The sequence below is a fragment of the Pteropus medius genome, unplaced genomic scaffold (genome assembly GCF_902729225.1).
Source record: "Pteropus medius unplaced genomic scaffold, Ma_sr-lr_union100, whole genome shotgun sequence".
NCBI classification, from domain to species: Eukaryota; Metazoa; Chordata; class Mammalia; order Chiroptera; family Pteropodidae; genus Pteropus; species Pteropus medius.
In genome coordinates, this window is record NW_024352787.1 from 5,132,283 (window position 1) to 5,156,646 (window position 24,364).

General features: G+C 30.3%; 1 protein-coding gene across 1 annotated transcript in view; it reads left to right on the forward strand.

The window, feature by feature from the left end:
- PCLO (piccolo presynaptic cytomatrix protein) overlaps window positions 1-24,364 on the forward strand; it is a 349,327-nt gene that overhangs the window by 183,576 nt on the left and 141,387 nt on the right.

A 24,364-nucleotide genomic window follows, 5' to 3' on the forward strand; every position in this document is an offset into this window, starting at 1 on the left:
AAAGCAGGGGTATATGGGGTATATATTGTCTAATTAGTGTATCACTGGCATTTGAGTCCATGCTACTCCTAAGATATCTTATACATTCAATTGATTCAAATTAGTACTAATTAACAGAAAATTATAAAATAATATACACAGTGGGCATACCTGGAGCAGGGAGTTATCTGAGATCATTTTATTGAGTTATGTAATATTCCCCAATGTCTGTAAGAGGTGAGTTCTATTAATTTTCCAGACCCCGTTATTGTAATATCAAAGTCACAGCCTCAAAGCCAAATTTTATATTTTACAACATTTATGTAACCAAATTATTTTTTTGTTACATCCTGCTTCCTTATATGAATATAAAATCTTAAATCTGAGCTTTACTTTGTAGGTTGGTAAAAATAATTCTCAAATCTCCTAATAACTTTCATATTCTGTGGAGTATATAATTCTGCTTGTCTAGAAATTTCAAATTCCAATTCTCTGTAACCATTTTAGATTTACTCTTTTGGGTAATGAGTCCTTCCTTAACTGACCAATTGAGAACCACCCACTTTCTAAATACCTTATTTTTATGCCCTTCTTGATTTTTCTCCATTTCACATAACATCATCAAAAATACTGTATTAGGTCCTTTGTAATTTTATTTATTGTCTTTCTTCCCCACTAGAATCTATGGGTGAGGTTTTTTGTTTATTATGTTCACTGCTATATCCCCAGAGCCTAGGAAGATGCCTGATTCATAGTAGGGTTCTCTGTAACAATAAATTAATTTGACAAATTAGTAAGTGAATAGATCTCTTTCATCCATCAAACTGCTTTCAATTTTGGAGGGTCGGGGAATTCACTAATTTTGCACTTACGCTTAAAAACAACAACAACAACAAAATAAATATATAAAAACTTACTTTTCTTCTCCCTACTTTTTGTGTAGTTCAGTGTTACAGTTTTTCCTGTCACTTTCTTCTCTATGTTTTTCTTCCTTTTGCTGAATGGATGACATTACACTTTTCCAAATATATTTCAGTCCAGTATTTTTATGTGTACCTGAGAATTATCTCTAGCATCACATCTACAGAATTTTTATAAATTAGAGCACCAAAATGCCCTTTTTCTTTCTTCTACACAATGAGACTGATTACATCATTACCCCAGATGATCAATAACTTCAGGAAGGAAAGTTAATGTAGCATGTTCTTTACAAAATCAGGGGAGAAAGTGACATTATTCATTGGAAGAAATAGCCTTGTGAATTCGAAGAATTTGTTTGGAGCTAGAAGGGATCTAATTTATTCCAAGATTTCACTATCTTAAAAAAAAAATAAAATTTTAAAGTTATTCCTCTATCAAAAAGGCCTATATTTCATAAGTAGTACGTTTTGTTAATGATGATACACAACACTTTTTGTACTAAAATAGGCTATGTTAAAATTTTATCACTTTCATAAGGTCTTAAAAATACATGAGCTGTTAAGTGTAAAGCTCCTTTGTCCTACCCTTAGACTTATTGAACAAGTTAAGAGCTTTTTTTTAGTAACAGACAGACTTCTCATTAAAATCATTTTATTCTAGAGTTTAAGCCAGGGTCCTATTGCCAAGCAGATGGTATTCATGAGCTGATTTTTACAAGAATATGTTTTGCTTGACTGATTGCTGTTTTGATAGCTATTTTTAAGATTTTTGGAACTCTTTAATGTCTATTTCTGAGAGTAATTTTTATAACCTAAATTGAGAAGTTTTATTTCTGTCGATTTTATTTCTGTCAGAATATACAGATATAAAAAACATTATGCTGGCCAAGTGTGATTTGAAAAATATTTATTAGGAGTTATTTTTCATTACTCTCTTTGAAAAGCAATGTAAGAAATCAGTCTATTAAAACTGACTTTGATGAAATTGTTTTATAATGTTGGTATTTATATATGTCAGAAAGATTATTTATATATGAAAGATAGATTTGTAAATTATAGAAGGCTCATTCTTTATATAGCTCTTCTTTATTACTAATATATATTTCTCATAACACTTTTATATGATTAAAATCTTACATTTTAAAATTCAGCTATTTTAAAATTGAAATAAGAAATACTATTTTAAAGTGATTTTCAAAATAAATGGCACTAAAATAATTTATGATAATTAATTATTTGGCTATGATAAAAATAAAAACAAATGTATACATATATAAAAATGTCAATGAGTGAAAACCAGAAAGTTTTTTAGTTGATTTCATCAGTTTAATGTTCAGTAGTTTAGTTTGCTATTTCATTATAATTAATAACTAAGGATTAATTTCAAAACAAAGCTTTTAAGACCGAAGGGGAAAAATCAGATTATTTGTGTTATCCTTTCCAGATATTACATATCAAAATATGCAAATGAGTACAATTATAAGAAACATGTATGTTGTAATGTTCTGTGAAAGACCTCTGCTAAAAATGAAATACTAAATATTTGGACATACCAGTTTAACTAACACAGGGAGTTCTGAATTAGTAAAGCATTGATTATTACTGACAGTTTAAAAACATAGACCATGATTTAACATTAATTAGCTTCTTAACTATTTTATCATAGTATTAGTTTTTTAACTATTCACTATGACTTCTAATTTGAAATTGTGTAGTTTGTTACTCCCTCTACAATAAAGCTACATACATATGCTTCCAAATACATCCCCTCCCAATACACATACATGTTTTTATATATTTGTTTAAATTTCTAAAAATTACTAACTATTTAGGATTCTCTATTCTGCTGCATTAGCTGTTATTGAAAAAAATTAGTAAGCTAGTAACTAATGATTCTGCTATAAAAATTTGTAAAAGTTTGAGGTATATTTTGGGGTGTAAGGTATATAGTGGCATTACAACATATTCCAATGTTACTTGACATTTTCTTATCATATTCTACATCAAAATATGCATTTATAGTAGGCATATATGTGTATAATACATATAATAAACATATATACATAATATACTTAATGCTTTCATAACCTAGTATAACTAATAAAATATTTTCATATGCACTTGCTTGGTTGAGACCCAAACCACTTATTTCTTGTAGACTTTATGTTTATTTTATTCCATAATTTAAAAGATGAGTCAGTTGATGTCCAGGTCAATGTTCTTTTCACCCCCATACACAGCCAACATTAATTTCATTTGAATCAAATGAGGCTCCACTAAACAATAGGGTTTTCTTGCTATTATTGTTCTGCACCTTATGTGTAGAGTTTGAATTAGAGCACTAGAATAAGTGTGATGAGTTAAACTGAGTCTTAAATGAACAGGCTAAATAAACTGAGGTAGTTTATCCTGAAGCCACAAACAACAAAAGGAATTTTTATCCATTTTATTTTAACCTCAAGAACAAGTTGTGAAAGATTCAAATTAAAACAATTGAAAAAATTTAATGGTTGAAAACAATATAAGAAATCATTAGATTATAGACCTGCTATCTCACTATTTTATTTTGGTTGAAAAAATGTTATGAGCTAGCAAATAAAAGCTTAGTTTTGTGAAAAACAATAAAAAAACTCTTAAGAGATTAAAAAAATCAGTAAAAATAGAAGATTTGAAGCTAAAAGTGATTATATTCCTTACTTTCTCTTTCTCCCTCCTCAAGTGAAAGATAAGTTTATGAAAAAAAAAAATATACAAAAATTGTTTGGGCTTTCTGATAAACCACTTTATCTACATGAATAAATTACTCTTAATAGGTTGGACCAAATTTTAATTTATCTATTAGGTAATATATTTTAGCATAGCAGGGTCAAGGCAAGTCCTCATTATTTTTTCTGATAAAAACTCAGCCTAATTCAGTGATCTGAATCTCCTGGCATGGAGGCTACTTAAATGGCTTAATCATTTATTTCTTTGAACCTCAAGATGAAATCACTGCTTAAAGTACTAATTAATGCTAATTGTAGAGAGTTTTATAATACTTCATAAAAAGCTCAACAACATTAATTTTCCTTTTGACGTGAATAAATGTACATGAATTTCTTCAGTGTGTCATGGGTATTAAAATGATAGAAATGTTTCTAACAAAACAGCAATGTTACTGTATTTTTAAAAAAGCTTTTTTGCTCATGGTTTCAACCAGTTCTTTCCTTTAAGCAGGAGTCGATGCCTATAAATGCTCACTCAAATGCAAGATAATCAATAAGCTCAGGTTCATTAATTATCCTTGGAAAATCATGTTACCAACCATCCAATTATGCCTCTATTCTCATGTAATTGAAAGTGTAGAAATGAAAAATGAAAAGAGAAGTTAACTTCTTAAAAGGACATTTAGTAAAAATATTGTCATATTTATATAAACCCATGAGCATTATCCTCTAGAATACTGAATATTTCTTGACACTTAATTTGATTGTCATCTTTTATCCATTATTAATAGCATTGTCTCCTAAAGAACCAAATTGTTTGGCAGTTTATATGGAATAAGGGTCATGGTCAAGTACTTTCCAGGGAAATTTTGTTATTGTTATTTAATTTGTTATTTAATTTAAATCATGCTCTATTTCACATGATTTGAGTTTATGAAGAAGTAATATTTTATCCATTGCAAACGTATGTAGATGAAAACAACTCTGAACTATTTTAATGTCATGTTCCAAGTTTATGTTTTAGGCCAGGGGATATTCAATGAGAAACAAACAAACAAACAAAAAGAGATTCCTGTGATTTTCTGATTAGGCATTTCAAGGGTCTGAAATGTAAAATACCTTTATTATCTCAAGATAATTTAGTAAAAAACTACACCACTATTAAAATGGTCATTTTGACTTTTGATAGGTTGTTAAATCATTCCTAAAATTGCTAATGATCTGATGCTTTAGAAAACACATGACATGGCAATCAATTATAACTAATACATCATATGTAAAATTAGAAATTTACATTTTACAGCATTTGAAATAAAGTTAAATTTGTTCTGATGAGAGATTGCCAATGAGAAAATGTTTTATAGACGCACTAAAGTCATTACAATCTCTTGTTATAAATCAATAATTTGTTCTCAAAATGGAATAATTCACAGGCAGGCAGTAAGTACTACAATATTCAGCATGCTGGAATATTAAAAAAAATGACTGCTGAAAAGAAAACTGGGAAGATGCTTTATACTTTTTAAATTTACGTTTATGTTTTAGAATAAGTTTTTATGTTAATTTTTGGAAAATTTTTATTAACTTTATTATTCCACTTTAGATTGCCTGCATAAACCATTTAACACATTTTCTGATAAAGGAAGGTAGTTATCTCATGGTAGCATATTAAAACTGTAAATGATTTTCTGTCCTTGAAGAAGGAATCAGCATTAGATAGTTGTTCAATAACATTCATTATCCTAGTGCAGCAGCACCAAATAAAAGTTAATTGAGAAAATAGATGGTATCTGTGTTCATTATCCAGTGAGCTGATCTTAATTCAATTCTTGTGCTATCATGTTTTCTTTAGTCTTTAGATTGTCAATGCTTTTAAATTATTTCTTTATTTCTCTTTATGTTTACATCAAGCTTTCTTTCTGCCTAGCTAAAAGCATATAGGCAAAATAGGTTTTGCTGCCCCAATAAATTTTTGAAGTAGTAACTACAAAAAGTGATTTTAAACTTAGTAATAATAACTTGACATTGGGAGAATAAAAGGAAAAGGAGGTCATCAGTACCTTCAAGCATTTTCTTTTCTCCTAGAAAAATAGTCAAGAAAATGTAATGTTGACTGGATCAACAAGCCAGTTAAGAAATATATCTGTATTGTCACAAAGCAATGCATCTTTTAATGAAAATGTAAAATTTAGAAATATGATGCCCCTTACTTCTATGTAATGCTCACTCAAATGCAAGATAAATAAGTTCAGGTTTCATTAATTATCACTAGCCTCACTTTATTTTTTATATCCTTGTAGTTAGTAAGTTTCACTTTACAACTGAAGTATTAAAATGTTATATTCCTAAAATGTTATATTCCTTTAATACTTTAAAGCAAATTAAGCTCTTGAAAGTAGTGCTGCAATGACCATTAATGCACACATATTTGTTTGAGTACCTGTTTTCAATCCTTTTGGCTATAAATCTATGAGTGGAATTGCTAGGTAGTATGGTAATTTCATAATTAGCGTTTTAATGGACTGTCAAACTTTTTCCACAATAGATGAAATATTTTACATGTTTACCAGCAATGTATGAGGATTCCACTTTCTCCATGTCCTTCCCAATATTCACTATTTTCCATTTATCATTATTATTATTATTATTATTAATTATTATTGCTCTTAGGGGTATGAATTGGTCACTCAATGATTTTAATTTGCATTTCACTGATGACTAATATTGAGCATCTTTTCATGTGCTTCTAAACCATTTGTATTTTTTTTATTGTACTCATCTTTTTTTAAGAGCTTGATAAGCTTTTTTAATTTATTTTTATAAATAAATTAATTATTTTAATTGAAGAAATTATTTAAATCCTTTCTCCCATCTACCTCCCCTTCCACACCCCCATTTGTATTTCTCATTTGGAAAAATGACTGTTAAAGTCTTTTGCCCAGTTTTTAATTGGGATGTATGTCTTTTTGTCTTTGAGTTGTAAGAGTTCTTTATATATTCTGGATACTAGACTCTTATCACATATTATTTGCAAGTATTTTCCCTCATTCTCTAGATTGTCTTTTCACCTTCTTCACCTGGCCATTGATATGCAAATTTTTATTTTTTAAAAGTTTAATTTGTGTATTTTTTTTCTTTTGTTATTTTTGCTTTTGGTGTCATATCTAAAAATCCATTGTCAAATTAAAGGTCACAAAGATTTATCCTTATGTTTTCTTCTAAGAGTTTTATAGTGTTAGCTCTTTTATTTAGGTTCTTGATATATTTTGAGTTAATTTTTGTATAGGATGTGAGGTAGGTGTCCAACTTCATTTTTTTACATCTGGATATATAGCATCATTTGTTGAAGAGACTATTCTTACCCTATTGAATGATCTTGACATACTTGTTGAAAATCAATTAGCTATAGATGTAAGGGTTTATTACCGCACTGTCAATTCTATTCTGTTGATTTATTTCTGCCCTTATGCCAGTTTCGTATTGTTTTTATTACTGTAGCTTTGAAGTTGTGAAATAGGGAAGTGCAGGTCCTCCAATTTTCTTTTTCTTTTTCAATATTATTTTCGCTATTTGGGGCTCTTCGAAGTTACATGTAAATTTGATGATCAGCTTTTCTAATTCTGCAAAAGAAGGCCACTGGAATTTTTATAGGAATTGTATTGAATCTATAGATTACTCGAGTAGTATTTCCATCTTAACCTTATAGTGTCTTCTAATCCATGAATATTGGATATATTTCCATTTATTTAGCTCTATGTTTTTCTTTCAAGAAAGTTTTGTAGGAATTGTATTGAATCTATAGATTACTCCGGTAGTATTTCCATCTTAATCTTATAGTGTCTTCCTAAAATTTTTATAGGAATTGTATTGAATCTATAGATTACTCGGGTAGTATTTCCATTTTAACCTTATAGTGTCTTCTAATCCATGAACATTGGATATATTTCCATTTATTTAGCTCTATGTTTTTCTTTCAAGAAAGTTTTGTAGTGTTCAGTATAAAAGTCTTTCCTTTCTTTGTGAAATTATTCCTAGGTATTTTATTTATTGAACATTGGTATAAATAAAATTGTTTTTTCTTGATTTCCTTTTCAAATTGGCCACTACTAGTGTATTGAAACACAACTGACATTTTTTGTGTTGATCTTGTACCCTGCAACTTTGCTGCATTTGTTTATTGCCTGTTTCTTTGAGCATTCTTGGTATTTAATGGGACTTATGGGAAAAATATAGGATTATATTTTCTATATATAGAAAATATAGGATTACATCATCTGTGAATAGACTGCTTTACTTCTTCCTTTCGAATTTAGATGTCCTTTATTTATTTTTTCTTGTTTAACTTCTCTGGCTAGAACTTCTGATACAGAAAAGCAGTTGTCAAAAAAAAAAAAAAAAAGCAGTGGTAAAAATAGACTTCCTTTTTTTGTTCCTGATCTCAGGGGAAAGCTTTCAGTCTTTTACCATGAAGTCTTTCATTATTAAGTATGATGTTAGCTGTGGCTTTTTAATAAATGCCCTTTATTATATTGATGATAGTCTCTCTGTTTCTAACATTTTTAGTGTTATTACCATGAAAGGGTTTAGGTTTGGGTCAGATGCATTCTCTGCATCAATTGAGATGCTCATAAAAGTTTTTTTCTTCATTGTTCTGTATTACATTGATTGATTTTAGTATTTTAGTATGTTAAATCACATTGCATTCCTGGGATAAATTTTGCTGTCATTTTTTAAATATGCTGTTGGATTTTGTTTACTAGTATTTTGTTGAAAATTTTGTGTGTATCTTCATAAGTGATATTGATTTATAGTTTATTTTTTCATGGTATGTCTCACTTTGGTATCAAGATAATAATCTCATAAAATAAATTAGGAAATATACACTTTTCTTCTATTTTTAAAAGTATTTGAGGAATACTGGTGTTCATTCTTCTCTCAGTGTTTGGTAGAATTCACCAGGGAAGCAATCTGATCCTGGGCTTTTTTTTGTCATTGGGAGTTTTTTGATGACTTATTCAATCTCTTTACTTACAGATCTGTTCAGATTATTTTTCTTTTTTTATTCAGTTTTAGCGATTGACCTATTTCAAGGAATTTGTCTATTTTAGTTTCATCTAGGTTATTTAGTTTGTTGGCATTCAGTCATTTGTAGTATTCTTTTTATAATTCTTTGTATTTATATGAGTTTGCTAGTAAATCCCCACTTTCATTTATTATTTGATTTATTTGTGTCTTCAATTTATTTGTCAGTCTAGCTAAAATTTTGTCAATTATCTTGATCTCTACAAGGAATCAACTTTTAATGTTATTAATTTTTTTATCTATTTCATTTATCTTCACTTTAATTTGTATTATATTTTCTTCTGCTAGCTATGAGTGTAGTTCTTTCTTGAGTTCCTTAGATGTCAAGTTAGGATATTGATTTGAGAATTTTATTCTTTTATAACAAATACATTACAGCTCTTAGTTTCCTTCTGAGAATTGCTTTTGCTGCATGTCATGTTTTGGAATCTTGTTTTTCTTTATTTTTATTCATCTTAAAGTGTTTTCTCATTTCTCTCGTAATTTCTTTTTTGATACATTGGTTGTTCAAAAGTGTATTGTTTGATTTTCACATACTTATGAATCTTTCATTTTCCTTTATTTATTGATCTCTAGCTTTATTCCACTATTGTCAGAGGAAATACTTTATATGATTTCGATCTTTTAAAATTTGTTTAAATTTGTATTGTGGCCTAACATATGGTCTATCTGAAAAATATCTTAAGTGCATGTGAGAAAAATATGTATTCTGTTATTGTTGGGTTAAATATTTTATACATATTCTGTTAGATCTAATAGGTTTATGTTTTTTTAAGTCCCCTATTTCTAGGTTTATCTGTCTAGATGTTGTATCTGAGCTGGAGTATGGAAGATTGTCAGAGAGTAAGCAAAAAAGACCACAGTGCTTTCTTACTGAACTATAGTAATCTCTTTCTTTATTAAGCATTCCCCTGTTTGCTCTAAGTTTTTTATTGGATGGCAGAGTTCCAAAAAGGTTGATTCTGTCTGCTTTTGCCAGCCTAATGCTTGATTCAGTGGAGGGGTTGAACCTTGGAATTCCCCATTTTGCATTTTAAAGATGTCATTCCAATCATAGCATAGAATTTTAATTTATAAATTTGTTTCACTTCTGGCATAAGGGTAATAAAAATAATCGACAACTTATTTATTTCATTTTTAGCTTCTTCATGTGAAGAAGTAGTTAACTATTAAACATCTTTTTGTACACATGGATCATTCTTTAACATTCAATAAAAGTGTGGACCATATATTGTGGAGCTATTTCTTGTTTTTTTATTTTCGTTTGTTTGTTTGTTTTCTTTTCTTTTGTGGAAGGCAGCATGTATTTATATAACCATATTTTATCCTTATGCTAGCAGGAATTATGATGTTAGCAATTATCATTTATCGAGTGCTTCATGGCCAAGAAATCTACTAAGTACTTGAAGCAACTAAACTCGTTTTATCTTACAGGAAACAAAAGAAGTATAGGTATTTATCTTCAAATTATAGAGTCAAAAATTGAGAATAAAGATTAAGTCGTTTAGAGTCATGCTGAACAAGTAAATTGCAAAGTCATGATTAAATTTGAGTTTCTGAATCCAAATCCTAAATTCTTTTCAGTATGCTAGAGTTCTTCTTAGTCATTCTACATATGGCTTTACCTACTTTTTCACCTAATGAATCATTGTTTGATTGGATGATAAAGTCCAAAACCTTTTATTTTAGAAAAACCATTTAGCTTATAAACTTATGAACTCCTGATACCAACAAATCATAATTTCCATTGAGTTTTTATGTGAATATTTAGTAATATCCTGTGTGTCACATACCAGAGTCAGCTCTGACTCTTCGTAACCCTGTAAATAAGTCATGTCCACAACATCCTATCATCAACAGCCCTGTTCAGCTCCTTAGACTCATGCCTATGGTTCCTTTTATGGGATCACTCTCTTTCATATTTGGCCTTCCTCTTTTCCTGCTGCCTTCTATTTTTCCCAGAGTTATTTTCTTTTCAAAAACTCTACCTTCTCAGGATGTGCACAAAGCAGGACAGCTTCAGTTCATTTTCGCCTCTAACAACGTTTCAGGATTAATTTGCTGTAGGACCCACTTGTTAGTCTTTCTAGTGGTCCAGGGTATCCATAGAGCTCTCTTCCAACTACATGTTCCAAATGAATTACCTCTTCCTATAAACTTTCTTTACTGTCCAACTTTTATGTTCGTATATAGTAACTGGGAATCTTAGCCTTGGTCTCATGACACATCTTTGCTCTTGGTGATCTTTCCCTATTTTTTTCATTGTTCAGCCTTATCTTAATTTCTTGACTGCAGTCTTCACTTGAATTGATGAGTAAACCAAGGTAAGCAAAATCGTTAACAATTTTAATGTTCTCATCCTCTGTGGCAAAGTCGTGTATATCTTCTGTAGTCAGGATTTTTGTCTTCTTGATATTCAAATGCAGTCCTGCTTTGGTACTTTCTTTCACTTTCATCAGAAGTCATTTTAAATTATTGCTACTTTCTGCCAGTAAGGTGGTATCATCCTCATATCTGCAATATGAAGATATTTCTTCCACTAATTTTCAGTCTTTCTTTCTGAGTCTACCCCAGTTTTTAATTTGACAAGTTCTGCGTACAGATTAAACAAATAGGGAGTTAAATATACCTTTGTCTGCCAACTTTGCCTATAAGAAACCATTCTGTCTCTTCATATTGTATCTTGATAGTGGCTTCCTGTCCACAATACAGGTTATACATTAGGACAGTCAAGTGCTGAGGCATGCCCATTCCTTTCAGAGTAACCCACAGCTTTTCATGATCCACTCAGTCAAAGGCTTTACTGTAGTCTTTAAAACATGGACTAAATGTCTTCTGAAATTCTTTGGCATAATCCAGTAGCCAGCAAATGTTCTTAATTAAGTCTAGAGCGCCTCTTTGTTTTCTGAATCCAGCTTGAATATCCAGCATTTCATGCTCTATATAAAGTAGAAGACATTGTTGTATCACTTTGAGCATCACTTTATTTGCATGGGAAATTAGAGCAATGGCTCTATAGTTGCTGTACTCCTTGACATCTCTTTTCTTGAAAATTGGGAAGTATATTGAATGTTTCCAGTCTGTGGGTCATTGTTTTGTTTTCCATATTTGTTGACATATTCTTGTTAGGATTTTGACAAATTTGGTCTCTGCGAATTGAAATAATTCTATTGGTATGCGAGCAATACTGGTTATTTATTTCTTCCTAATACTTTCAGGGCAGCTTTCATTTTGTTTTCTAGAATTACAGTTTCTTCTTTATAGGAATCTTCTTCAAAGGTATCTGCCATCCTTTTCTCTCTTCTGTATAGATTTTCAGTATACTGTTTCCACCTTTCTTTTATTTTTTCCTAGTCAGATAACATGATTCCTTTTTGGTCATTTAGCATTCCAAGTTTAGGTTGAATTTCCTTTTTATTTCATGAACCTTCTAGTAGATATCTCTTGATTTTTCTTTTATGTTGTTTTTTTCCTATCTCCCTACATTGACTATTGCAATAGTTCTCTTTTTCTCTGTGTGGTAGTCGTTGAAAAACTGTATTCAACATTCTAACTCTGCTTTTGTCAACTTTTACTTTTGCTTCTCACCTGTCTTCAACAATGTTAGTGTTTCTTCTGTCATTATCTCAATTTTTCTTTCCTTATTACTTCTGGCATTGTCTTTTCACATTCTCCCCTAATAATAGTTACAGGTTCAGTCCACAGTTTGTCTGGTTCTTGGTCAGTTAAGTTTAACAATGCAAATCTGTTTTTTATGATGGACTTTAAATCCATCATGAATGTTATTTATGTTATATTTTGACACTACAATTCTTTTAGTGCTCTAATGTTTGATAGTAACAGTTCATAGTCAGTACCACAATCTGCTCCTGGTCTTGTTTTGGCAGAGGGAATACAGCTTTCCATCTCCTGCTTTCAATTACATAGTCTATTTGATTTCTGTATTGGCCATCTGGTGAAGTTCTCATATACAGTCATCTGTTCAGTTGTTTAACGCATGTGTTTGTGATGGACAAGTTTTGCTTCATAGAAATCTACAAGCTGATCTCCTGCTTTATTTCTAACCCCAAGTCTAAATTTTCCAATGACATATGATTCTTGTTTATTTTCTACTTTTGTGTTCCACTCACCTATAATTATTAACATGTATTGTTTTAGTGTGTGTTCAATTTCTTCTTTAATACTTATGTAAAAGCTTTTAATTTTATCTCCTTTAGACTCTGTAGTTGGAGCATAGACTTGAGTGATGGTTATGTTAACAGGTTTTCCTAGAAGTCTGACTGATATTACTTGGTCAAACCTTAACATAGTAGCCCTTAACTGCCTGTGTTACATTTTGCCTCAGTCTTAAAATCACTCCATTTCTATTAAAGAATTACTGCTATTGTTTTCAAGAAATGCATATTGAAATAACAATCAGTTAACAGTTTATAATAATATCTACCATTTATTATGTGCATGCCGCGGACTAGTATTTTATGTAAGTGCTATCATATAGAAAAATATTTTCCATATCATATAGAAAAATATTACATATTGAAAATAATTGAATACACGCACACATTAGAGCACTAAAAGAATTGTAGTGTCTCTTGATACCACACACACACACACACACACACACACACACACATACACACACACATATATATATATATCTCCAGAGGAAAACCAAGTAAACAGAGGTAGATATAAATCTAGAGATTTTGAATCAATTCCATATTAGAACACACACTTCTCAAGTAGTTCATAATTTTAAAAAAAAGCAATCTATATATTTTTTATTTTATAACAAGTGACAATAAACATTTTTATGCTGAAGCTGTGTAATACCACTAAATCAAACCTGTGCTACATTTATCATGGCATTTTGGTTGCCAGTCTCCATAAACAATTAGATTATTTGAGGTATAATGAATAAATGTGTGAATAAATATATGTACAGCTTAATTTAATATACTAAAATGAGTTTTGTTTAGAATATTTATCTTCTGAATGCGTGTCATTTGCTTATATCCTTTTTTCTAGGTTTTCAAGAAAAATAACCCCAACTAAAAAATTTCAATCATTAGATTTTCAAATAAAAATCATTAGTTACCTATGAGAGTCATACGGCACTTCTCAATGCCTTTGGATGGCCACTATAAAAATTTGGCTATTTATGTGTGAGAACATTCTGAATAATTTTGTCCATTAAAGTAATTCATGAGAGTAATTTGTAGAAATCATATTCTTTCATAAGCAAAGACAACTTGGTAAGCTAACTTCTAAAAAATGTGATGCTCTTAATTGTTTATCGAGGTGAACATGTAGAATGATTTTGGGGTGGTGCTGAGCCAAATCCCTCAAATATTAATTCCAACATCTAACACATTATCGTTAGAAATCTATTTATCTGAGTAGTAAAGAATTCCCCATAGCAACCTATTAAAGTCTGTATATTCCTAACCTAGATCTAATTTTGAACTTTTAGGGGGAAAAAACTTTACTCGTGTATGAAGAATCACACAGAGATCAAGAGGGGTATTTTTACAAAGGACCTCAAAATTTAGACCTCTAATGTAATTTTCAAGTACAAGTTAGTTTCTATTTTTATTTGTGTGTATTTCAGAACATAATATTTTCATGTCAAATTTAAAAAATATCACTGATAATCTTACTGGGAACATTTCTTCATTTCTTATATATCAAGAATATTAAAAAAATGTAAATTGTCTGAGTCTCTCTTCAGTACCAGTAAGCCTTGCATTTATTGATTTAGCCATGCATATAAGGCAAGGCTATGAGGGCTGGAGACTGTTCAGGAGACAAGCTTCCCCCTCACCCGCCACTCCCCGAGCAAGCTATTTTCTCAAATGCTTACTCTTTCTGCAAGTAGCCAATGTGAGGAACATTTTAAATCATTTTCACTGAAAAATCTAACATTCTAGAAAATTGAAACTTCAGGATACATTTCAAAAGGCAAAATCTTCTAACATTTTAGTTGTTCCCTTGGTGTTTAATTAATAATTTATAAATTATCCCCATTTCTTTGAAGCACCTCAAAGACTGGTCTGGTCTTACCTGGTAAGAACTGTTAGCCAGAAAAGAAGGCTGAGACAATAACCCAGAGAGGGTCCTGCTGACTCCACAGTGAGCCATTTCTTGTGAATTAGGGCTTTACAACTAAAAATAACCCCCAAAAGGCAAGGTGAAAGAAAATAGCAAAGAGGCTATACCTGTAACATAGGTTTTCTAGGAATAACTTATCAGAGAGAATGGACTGTCTAAAGAATGTGAGACCAAATCATCAGGTAAACAGTCATATATTAAAATGTTCAATAATGTAGAAAAGTCAGTGAGGGATTAGTTATATACTGCTGTGTAACAAAATTACTCCAAAACTTACTTAAAAAAAATAAAAATAGAAAGGGAAACAAAACAAACCTGGGATGTTTGCTTTTCTCTCCAAGAATACATTTGCATCAACAGTGCAACCCAGCATGTTTCATCTACAGGCATAACTATCATGTGATTCCACCTGTGTACAATAAATTGATATCTCTCCATCCGAAGGCCTGCCAGATCCTGAGTGACTAACACATCTATGTGGATAATGATCTAATACCTAGTTCTATATTTCTTTATCTTCTTAAAGTCCATCTCCAGTGATCATTACTTCTGAATACTCTTCTGAGGAGATTTGTGATGAATATGAATATTCTTCTTAATTTCTAGATATGTTGAATAAAGCAGTTGTCAGTCTAGAAAAAAAAAAATCCCTATATATTATGGGCATTATACTGAGCCATATGAAAAGATCATGTGAACAGTGTATACTTTATTTCATTTACTAGAATATAGCAATCTGATTTAAAATCAGGAAAAGAAAAAGCAATAAGAAAGGAAGAGAGAAAGAGAGCGAGGGTGGGAAGGAAGGAGGAGGGTGATGTATACATACACACACGCATATCCATACACATACAAAAAATGCTCAATTTTTGCCTTGTAAAATACACAGATTTTAAGAAAGAAAAGAAATTAATATTGTTGGGATGTTTCAGAATATATAAGGCAATAAACGTTGCACAGAGTGACATCTCTAATGCTTTTATCCAGTGAGGTAGAAACTAGTTTTCTGCTTGGCCGCTCAGCCCAAAAGCAATGACTTTCAGCAAGAAAACAAAACAAACTGGGACAAGGAGCACATTAAGGAAAAGCTTAAAGATGTCTGATGAAATATTGAGTTCTATTTTCACAATATTAATTGGAGAACATTCTTGTCTATACTACTAGACTAAGAACTATGTGTGACTTTTAACTATGTTCTGTTACTTTGTTTTTATTCTTCTATTAATAGGGTCATGTAACTGAGTTTCTCACTTTTTTTCATTACTAGAATATTAAAACAGGAAAACTACTTTTTAAAACCATTAAAAAAATACATTCACAAATGGTAAATTCTCACATGGCAATAATAGAAAGTCAAGACTGTTTATTGGTAAAGGTGTCTATAATTTTTTAATAATTCAATGATATTCTCATAGCAATGATGATGCTGCTTATTTAGAGTTTTGATTCCTGGAAATAGTCATTACATTATTCCAAAGTCTCTAGTTGAAGAAATTTGATGGCTTTATTTTTTATGTGTCAGGCTCTGTGCATATTGTAATTCCTAATGGATTTTAAATGTTTTATGAGTTTTTAAAGTGTTTTTTCATGAATGATATTATTTAGAATTTCTTTATTCACAGGTCACTCCTCTGTTTCCTTTCATGTTTCTTGTATATCTTAAAACAGTAGGAATTATTGAACCCTGGTACTAAACATTTCATACTCTTCATCTCTATGTGAGGGAGAGAGTGGGATGGTAAACATAGGTCCGTTTTGGAAACACATTATTAATGATACACTACATAGGATAGAGTGCTGAATGTTTTTGTATTCAACTGCTATTTAGTCTCAAAACTATTGCTATTGGGAGTGGGGAAGACCCCTTGAAGGCAAATTAATATTTACATAGATATTTCAGTCAATTTACAAGAAAGAACATATAAAGGCATATTTCCCAAATTACAGCCTTATGTTTGCCTTACAGCTTCATCATCATATTTCACTCTAACTTCCCAAAGTTAAAGGAATGTGCTAACCTATGTTCATATATTTTAAAGTGCCATCTTGTTTGGAGAAGAAAAACACTAGACATTTACCTACCTCCCTAGTTCTTAAAAGACATAGCTCTTTATAGATGACATTTACACCCCAAGAAGAAGAAAAATGGCCGGATACAGAGCAGAGAAAATAAATTCAGAAAGCCAGATACTATATATGAGTATTCTTCTTACCAAGACAAAAACTTACTCTCATATTCAAAGTAAATGAAGGCTCTGGATAAGGAGAGTTCAAATAGGGTGGGACAAATGACCCTGAGAGCAGTTTCTATCCCCCAGTTCTATATATTATACTGCATAATTAAAGAGCAGGTACCATGTCTTACTCATTATTATAATCTCAGTATTTAGTACTGTGAACAATATGAGAGTGTCTCTTTTAGCTAAAAATGTTCTCAACTTTAAAAAAAAGTTTTCATTGATCAGATAAATGTTTTTGTTTTCTTTTTGTTTATACTGTTCTAATGATTTTTTCTTAGAATATTTTTAACATGGCAAGAATTTCTTGATTTAAAATTGATCTTAGCTATCCAACTAATCTCCATAAGTGATTCTGGTGTTTAATTTCTCAAACTAAATAATTGTCCTGTCTCCTTAAGGTTATAATCTCTTTTTAATTATACCATTGATCCTTCTTTTGAACTTAGAGTAACAGTCAACCTTTAACAAAGAACTAGCATTTACATAAATTTTCAATCAGTCTAGCAATTCCTTACCCTCTGATTTTTCCTTAGTTATTACAGCTGAGGAAAATTTCCCAATTTTCCTCAGATTAGACTAGAAAGATTAATTTCCTGCACTGAATGGAGTAATTCTCATAGTTGTAAGCATGCATTCTTTTTTTCTTTTTTTCTTCTTGTTCTCTAATAAAACTATATTTTAAAAAGCCTGGTTGACTATCCCTTGAATATTAGTACATATTAATCTAGTAGGTAAGAATCATTCTGCTTAATAAAGGGATTAGTTTTAGGATCAAGGCAAAATATTTTAATACATTCCTATCTTTATTAATTTACTCAGATTGTTACCATAGCCTCAAATGTCTCTTTTTCTTGCATACTTTATCCTGAGTTCTCTTTTTCAAGACAGCATTCAAGTCTCAGTTTCTCTAAGAAGCCTGCCTTTTCCATTAAGACTAAGGCACTTGGATATACAAGTACTAGCATTCTCTTCATCAATAGATATATTAAATAACAGTAGATCAATGATATCTTCATGAGGACATCATCTTGTATATCCTCCTACAACCAGTGACTGTATTGCCTCACTTTCCCCTGGTGATTTTGGACAATGCATATATTTGATTTACATTAATGGGAAAGGATATACTGATATCATCTAATAAATAGACGCCAGAGTTGCCACTAAACATCCTACAATATACTACCACCCCCAACATAGAATTGCCTGGTCAAAAATGTCATTAGTGACCAGGTTGAGAAACATTAATTGATTACTTATATTAATGCTGGGCCATGAATAGCCATGGTCTACATGCAGATCCCTGACAAATTATATGACCACTTTTCATTCTGATGGCCAAAGCCATGTTGGTGACTATGCCATGGGACAATGTAAAATGCTTTGCTGAAGCTCTGAAAAATTGTATCTGTTGTTTCTGTGTTATCTGCATGAATGGCCATATTATTTTTGAAGAAAGTTAAATGGGGCTGTCACAGTTTTCTCTTTGACAAAGCCACACTGCTTGCTGCTCAGTACACTGTCTTACAAGTCAATTGCCAATGATTTCACATTTACAGTTTCATGGTTTGCCCATGTATTTCACATGGTATTGGAGTTCATTTGACCCGTATGTAGTAACCAGTGTTGCCTTTTCCATCTGTAAAAATCGGAAATGGATGGAGATTTTTATATATGTATACAGCTTTCAAGGTGTTTTTTTCTTTACATAATTTATTTGTCCTTTCAGTTTCTCTCTTTCTATTTGCAGAGAACACTCTCTGGATGTTTCCATCTCACGAGGATAAAGTGCATCACTAGGATAAAGTGAAACCAGATAATTCTTGGTGTTTCTTTGAAAGATTTTATTTCATACTGTTCCCTCTACATAGAAAATATTCTTCTATTTAAGTTCCATCCATTCTTCAAGACCCAGATTTACTGTTGTCTTAATTCACCTTTCCTTCCTTAAACTAAAAGTAAACCCTTCTTATTCTGGGTACCAATATACTCTGTTTATATAATCCTCTAATTCACCTTCTGACTTGTTATATACATGATTTCTTAAGAGGTTATATGATATTTCTCTCTATGAAAGTATTTTATTTATCAGTAAATTTATATAGAATTATACTATTTGTAAGTGAATCCACATTTCCATTATCTAAAAGTAAAACGACTTCATAAAAATCTTTCCTGCTTAACTGAAAGACCAAGCTTAAAATTTCAAGATATTATCATTATGAATGTTGATTTCCAACAGCAAGTATAGCTTTTGAATATATTTATAAATACATTCTTAAGTCTCTCTAGCAGTACGATGATTTAAAAGTATATATCTGATATTAACAAGAGCTATTTAGAAAAAGACTGAAGTAATTTTTTCATATAACATTCTAAAAAATATTTCTGATTTATGAGTTCATTGAGAACAGGGTTTAAGCTCATTTAATCTCATGCCTCTTAGCTCTGTGCCCTTCGTATGTAGAACAATGCATTTTAATACTTAGCTAATACTGGAGTAAATTAGTAAATTGAATTTTATCATATTTATTATATGTACCAATCAATAAATATTTTTGTCTAGCACCTATTTTTAGCTTCTTCAACTATTTGGGAAAAATAGGTATCCTTCTTTTCGCATCCTTAGATTGAGTTTAGATTATTTTGGCAATGAGATAATACACATATATATATTTAAAGTCCTTAGGATAGTGTGTCCATTTTATACCTTAGCTACTATTATTTTTATTACTAGCCCTGACACCTCAGAACAAAGAGATATTCTTTTTTTCTTTTCTTTTCTTTTTTTTTCTTTCTTTTTTTTTTTTTTTTTTTTTTGCATGATACAAACTGACTCTCCTAAGAAGAATGTTGTTTAAAATAATTTTGGACAGCACAACATCCTGGAGTGCATTTGCTTGTCATCACAATTACCTCCTAGGTATTGCAAATTGAAATTAGCTCTTCTTCCAGTCCCCCTTCAACCTCCATTCTATTGTTAGAATTTTCTGTTCCTTTCCCTTGGTCTGCTATTTGCTGTGTGAAAATAATTTATTTTTCTGTTCCTTTCCCTTGGTCTGCTATTTGCTGTGTGAAAATAATTTAAATTTATGTAAACAGTTATTTAGTACAGTAATTTTTTTTTATATTAAAGGCACCAGATCTGTTTAAAAACAACTTTTACAAAGCTAGTCCTCAAGAAAAGGCTTATCGAACACCAAGATATTTTTAGATTCTCGTCATCTCTAATCATAGCCTCCAACTACATCACCTTTAATCATGATGAGCTTTCTTTTATGTATGTTTTCTAAGCAATTGTATTGGGGTTTTTCTTTGATTCTATATTCTTATATTATAATGATCAGATTAGAATTAAATACTCAGTTTAGAAGTTATTTATGGTCTTGCAGTTTTTTTAAAATTATAAATTGCCATCACTTTAAATTCTCTATTATATTTCTGTCTGTCCTCTGGGACAATAACTAATTTAGACTCTTTACTTATTTTAACTCATTTACTGCTTAAAGAAGCTAGTAATGTAAGAATAAATATTAACCTTCTTTTACATATAAGAAAACTGAGACCCAGGGAGTTTAAGAAACTTGCTAACAGATTCACAGCTAATAAAAGGTAGAGCCAGAATTAAAACTCTGTAGTCTGGCCTGGGAGAGTAAACTTTCAATCACTGTTACACTTCCTTTCATTTGAAAGAAATATGACTGAGACCTTGACAAATTTCTAAGCTTGTGACTACTTCTGTAGTCAGAGTAAAAGCTATTAAGTTGCCAAGTAGAGAACGGCAAAGCTATTTCAATTCGTGGAGACTTAGTCGTGAGCTAGGCTAACTCGATAAGTATATAGCTTCTACCAACCAGTTTTGTCTCTTGCTTCTATGACACACATCCATGGCACACAAAATATTAATTAACACAAGTTATCATGTATGATTAAATATCTGTAACTTTAGAGGATAATTAGAAATCCCTAGTACCTGGAATACTTCTTAGTACTTTATTGATTTTTTTTAATTTTTTATTTTTTCAATTAGAGCTGATATTCAATATGATTTTTATTAGTTTTAGGTGTATAGCATAGTGGTTAGATATTTATATAATTTACGAAATCATCCCCCCAATTGGTCTAGTGCTCACCTAGCACTATAATTGATTATTACAATATTATTTACTATATTCCCTATGCTGTACTTCTCATCCCCATGACTATTTTGTAACTACCAATTTGTACTTCCCTTCAACCTAGTACTTTATTTTAAAAAAGGGGTTTTTTGTTTGTTTGACTAAGCCTACTGTCTCAAATGAGGACTCTAAGCTATTAATCATAAAGTTAAATTAGGAACTAATTCATGAGTGTATGAGTAATAAATAATAAAAGTTGATAGCAATTTCTAGTTCACTTTATTAACATTACTCTAATGCAATAAATACTTTTTTTGTTATTCCTCACGGTTTCATTTTTCGTGTGATTCCATTTATTCTCTCATTCCAATCAGTGAATCTGGGAAATTCGTTTCTTAATTTAGAACCTTTAAAATGAATCACAACAAGTTTTCATTTTACCCTTTGATTTTCTCATTCTTTCATTTAACAAATATGTGCGCCTATTTAACAGACACCTTCAGTATTTTTAAAAATTAATTTTTTAATGTATGTGTCCACCCTAAAATTTTCTTTTTATTCTATTTGCTCCATTCTATAGTTACAATCACTGTTTTGTGTGTTTTCTCTCTGCCAGGATCAGCATTTAGTGTTACATTAATTGGTGGGTATTTTTAATCCTCATTTGACGAGATAAACAATTCTTACTCAGAAATGTCTCCATATTATGTAATACCAGAACACTTTCCGGGTAACACAGTTAAATCTTCTTTTGTCAAACTATTTCACAGCCACAATCATGTAGTATACATGAACATTTTAAATTTTAGAATTCTCATGCATATACTAGATATACCAAATGGAAGTCAAGGAAAAAGAAACAGTAATTTAAGACTCCCATTGAACACTATTATATTCAAGAAACTGAAAAGATTATTATGGAAATTTTTTAAAATAGAAGACATATGCCTATATTAATATTTTAGAAAATTATTAAGAAAATTATTAAATTTTAGTTATTTTTTGCAAATACACTTAAAGATTTAGAATGTGAATTTATCAAAAAAATCTATCTTTTTCTGTATAAATAAGGGGATTTGCAAGGGAATAATATTTAATAGGTGCCTATAATATGAACCAAATATTTTACATAGTTGTCTCCTTTGATCTTCATGATAACCATGTGATCTAATTGGGAGTATTAAATAAAAATGAATGGATCTTGAGATTATTATGCTAAGTGAAATAAATCAGACAGAAAAAGTTGAGAACCACATGATTTCATTTATATGTGGGATGTAAAACTGAAAGCAGCAAACATGACAAACATAGACTCTTGGATGTGGACAGTGGATTAGTGGTTACCAAAAGGATGGTGGCGATGGAGGAGGTAGGTAGCAATAAATGGGGGTCAATTATATGGTTACAGAGGAAATTTAACTGGAGGGTGAACACACAATGCAATAAAATATGGTGTATTATTGAATTGAACACATGAGACATATAAGATTTTATTAACCAATGTCACCCCAATAATTTTAATAATTTTTTTAAAGTTGTAGGAGAAATTGTGGAATATTTATTCCTGAATGCAAAACATTACATGTCAAAATTTGTGAGACATGGCTTAAAACAAAGAGATATTTTTATTTGAAGTATATCATTCAACTAAAGTAGCTATAAAAAAAAAACAAACAGTAAGGAAATAATAAAGATAAGTGCAAAAAAAAAAAAAGAATTGAGGAAGAAAGAGAATAAATAATATGCCAAACACCTGCTTTTGATGCTCCAGTTTTCCATATTCCTAGAGATTTCTCTGCAAGGAGGAACAATCTATAATTTCAAAATTACCATATTTTAAACTCACAATATTTATTCATTATGAATTTGCATCCAAATATTTTAAATGTCACAAATAGACATAAACCTCAATTGATCTTTAGGCTACTCCTTTTGATTATGATTTCTATTCAAGAAACAATTAGGATAGATAAAGGAAGCAGAAAAGTCATAACAGAAAGCAAGTAAACACCAAGAGAATGGATTCGGAAATATAAAAGAATGAAAGCACAGGGTCTTGGAAAAATACTATCTAATTATTTAGACATAATTCTCATATACTTTCTATTATTTTTCTGCCCTCAATATTTGGCGATTGAGAAAAAGTGGAAAGCTAGAGTCTTTGGATTATTAATAAGAAAAAATTTTGTAAAGAATAGAGTCTATTGATTATTAATAAGAAAAAGAAAAACAATTTGGTAAAGAATATGCAAGTAGAAGGCAGAAGACCTAAGATCTAGTTGTGACTATGCTACTAAATGCTTGGTTAACTTTGAGTACCTCAGTTTATTTAAACTATAAATAGTGAATATGTTCTCTCTTTCCTTTTGGTATTCTAAAATTGTATGATTCTCAAAACTAGTGATTCTTAGAATGCAAGTTTATGACAAATTAACCAAATAAAATTGAAAATATCTGACAACTCACCAATGGTATACTTTATTTAGTTAAAGAAAAAGATTTTAATGAGTTTTCATTGAAGTTTCTTTTGCTTCATATAGAAATTCCTAAACCATTATGAAGAAGCTAAGGAATAATAAAGTTGAAAGAAAATAAAAAGCCCAAATAGTCACAAAAACATTGAAAGATTAAATTTAATAGGAAATTAGTTCAGATTACTATTTTTTTGGGGGGTGGGTGGAGACATCAAAGGATTTGAGGATTTAATTTCAAAACATTTTATGACTAGAATAGAAAGGACAGCCACTATATGGGGTAACCAAGCAGAAATGGGAAGATTGAAGCAAATGATTGAACTTAGTGGTAAATGAGCATCACCTTCAACAAATATGACTTAAATTTTATATAATTAACACAAATACTCTAGGAATTTATTCAGTAAATAATATTATGCATATTAAATAGGATGGAAAATGAGGTTTTAGAGTACCCCTAAGAGTCTGCCTAGCAATGAGTTCTGTGCTTGATTTCAAAATTCACTTCTAATGTTACAAAGTTATAATAATGACCAGTTTTGAAAAGAAAAATTATTTTTTCAGTTAATTTCATTTATGAATACCTGAAAAATTATATGTAAAACATTTATTTTAAAATGCTGTCATACATAAAACATATATGAAATCATTTTTATTTAAATGTAAATTATAGAGTTCTTTTATCTTTAATATTTTTCTTTGCTAATAAAATACTCTACTTTGTTTATTTAATTA